This window comes from Chrysochloris asiatica, unplaced genomic scaffold (assembly GCF_000296735.1).
Source record: "Chrysochloris asiatica unplaced genomic scaffold, ChrAsi1.0 scaffold00381, whole genome shotgun sequence".
Taxonomy (NCBI): domain Eukaryota; kingdom Metazoa; phylum Chordata; class Mammalia; order Afrosoricida; family Chrysochloridae; genus Chrysochloris; species Chrysochloris asiatica.
In genome coordinates this window covers 1,980,097-1,982,549 of record NW_006408899.1, presented here as the reverse complement: position 1 = coordinate 1,982,549, position 2,453 = coordinate 1,980,097, and the positions used below count along the sequence as shown (strand labels likewise).

At 48.3% G+C, this 2,453-nt stretch overlaps 1 pseudogene; it reads right to left on the bottom strand.

Moving 5' to 3' along the window:
* Positions 1-226: 226 nt before the first annotated feature.
* LOC102840565 lies at positions 227-1,544 on the bottom strand (annotated as a pseudogene).
* Between the last annotated feature and the right edge of the window lie 909 nt (positions 1,545-2,453).

Sequence of the window (2,453 nt, the reverse complement as noted above, 5' to 3'; positions counted from 1 at the left end):
GAGGCTTGGTGTCCCTGGGTGATGCAAAGGTTAGGGTACTCAGCTGCTAACCAAAAGATGGAGTTAGAGTCTACCTGGAAGCACCTTGAAAGGAAGGAAGGCTTGGTGATGGACTTCCAAAAACCCAGTCACTGAACACTTCATGAAGCATAGTTCTACCTGACACACATGAGGTCACCAGGAGTTGGAACCCCATCATCAGCAGCTGGTATTTTGAGTTTTAATACTAGGCTTTAGCTAACTCCATTTGCACACCCTTGACTCGATTTTTACAGGATTTATTGATATCCATGATTTTTTCACAGATATACTTGTTGACTTTGGAGGGTCTCTGCACATTTACAGTTTCATCCACAGTTTCTCGTGCTGTTCTGTCATACAAACACTTTCTGACAAGGCTTAGTTTGTGAGGGGAGAGGGGTGGCTTAGGGACTTGCAGCCTTCTCTTTTTTGTGACGACTCCTGTGAAGCTTCTGTTCTTCAGAACATCTGTTCACCAAATCATGTCTGCCAGGTTGGTTCTTCATGGACTTGGAATCTTCTTGGGTACTTGCTGTTGTTGTGAAGTGCCGTCGAGTCGATTCCGACCCATAGCGACCCTGTATAGGGTTTCCGAGGTGCAGCTGGTGAGCTTGAACTGCCAACCTTGCAATTCAAATGCCTTTGCAGTCTGGCACGTTTACCCACAGCGCCAAACCGGGGTATTTGCTTCCTCACTGAAAGGGTTCCGTAATTCTGTCTCAGGCTCGAGACATTCTGGCTTCATTTTTTCCATGTCTATGGTGGGACCGCTGCTGCCAAGCTGCAGGAGCAGCACATTCTGGAACCTTCGGTTGAGGTCGCTGAGTTCCTTCATTTCGGCCACGAGCGCCTCGTACTCGTTGAGTTTCTTGGTCTGCATCAGCTGCCTCCGAGTCCGCTCCATCTTCTGCTGGAGGTGGCGCATCTCCTTGGGACACAATAGCATCCTCTAGACTGTCCATGTCATCCGTGCCCGGAGAGGTCTCCAGGAAGACCTCGTCTACACACGAGCTGTGGCCCAAGTTCAGGCCGTTCTGCTTCTCCAGCTGGGCCACCACCTCCTCAATTCTCTGGTGCTCGTCTTTGCTCGGCTTCCGGCCCTTAGGTCTCTGTGTAGGACGAGAATCAGCTCAGGCAAGGGCAGCTGGGACTTTCTTGGACTGTGGCTCAATATTTCCCTGGACAAGCCTTGATGTGTCTAAACTGTAAATCTTCCTTCCCAGAATCTTTAATCTCCCAGTCTTCTTCTTCGTGATTTAGAGAAAATTTGGGGTTTTTTATTTTCTTCAGCATCACACTGTTTTCAAGGTCAGATTTGTCTTTTGTCTGCGCCAGGATCTGGGCCTTGTGGAGCAACAGCGTGCCTCAATCGCTGGGGGCGAGTCGAGGGGGCTCTCGTACACCGTGCCCAACTCCTCCGGGCCCGGGTACACAGCGTACACCTTCTGGTTGTCAAAATTCAGCTGCGAGCCAGGGCTGAAGTGGCGCATGTTGTCCTCCCGCAACCGCACCAAGGCGTACATGGTGGATCGCTTCTATAAAGATTTACAACCTTGGTCACCTGCTGAGGCAGTTCTATTCTGTCCTATATGGTCACGATGAGCCAGAATTGACTCAGTGGCAATGGGGTCTGGAGTAAGATTTGCAGAAGGAAAGCGAAAATGAGGCCGTTGGGGTGAATGTGATGTACTGCCATGTGTTGTAGCCTACATTTTCCCAACTCTTAAGTGTCAGGGAATTATCCTGTTCAGGCATGAAGTCCTGTGGGACTTGTAGATTGTCCAAACACACTCCCCTTTCCCCAGTGGTTTGACCAGAAATAATATAAAATCCCAAAGGAGAAAGGGAAATGCCAATTTTGGTTAAAGGATTCCAGAGGATTCAGGCCACATCCCAGTACAGCGTCCCCCATTGTTGAATGCAGCCATCAATATGGCTCTGGTGGCGTGGTGGTTAAAATCCTTGGCTGATAACTAGAAGGTCAGCAGTTTGAATCCACTAGTGTGCTCCACGCGAGACAGATGTGGCAGTCTACTTTCATAAAGATTTGTTGTTGTTGTTGTTGTTGTTAAGTGTCTTCAACTAAGTTATGAATCATAGTGACCCTGTGTAGGGTTTCTGAGGAGTGGTTGGTGGGTTTGAACCACTGGCCTTATGGTTAGCAGTCCAATGTTTATCCTACAGTACCACACAGCTTTGGAAACCCTGTGGGGGCAGTTCTACTCTATCCTATAGGGTCACAAGCAGTTGGAATAAATTTGACAGCAATGGGTTTGTTGTTAAGTGTCGTTGAGTTGGTCTTGACTCATAGTGACCCTGTATAGGGTTTCCGAAGAGAGGCTGGTAAGTTTGAACTGCCGACCTTGTAGTTCAAACTAACCTTATGTTCATTACACCAGGACAAACACAATGGCTTTCGGTTTGGTTTAAGC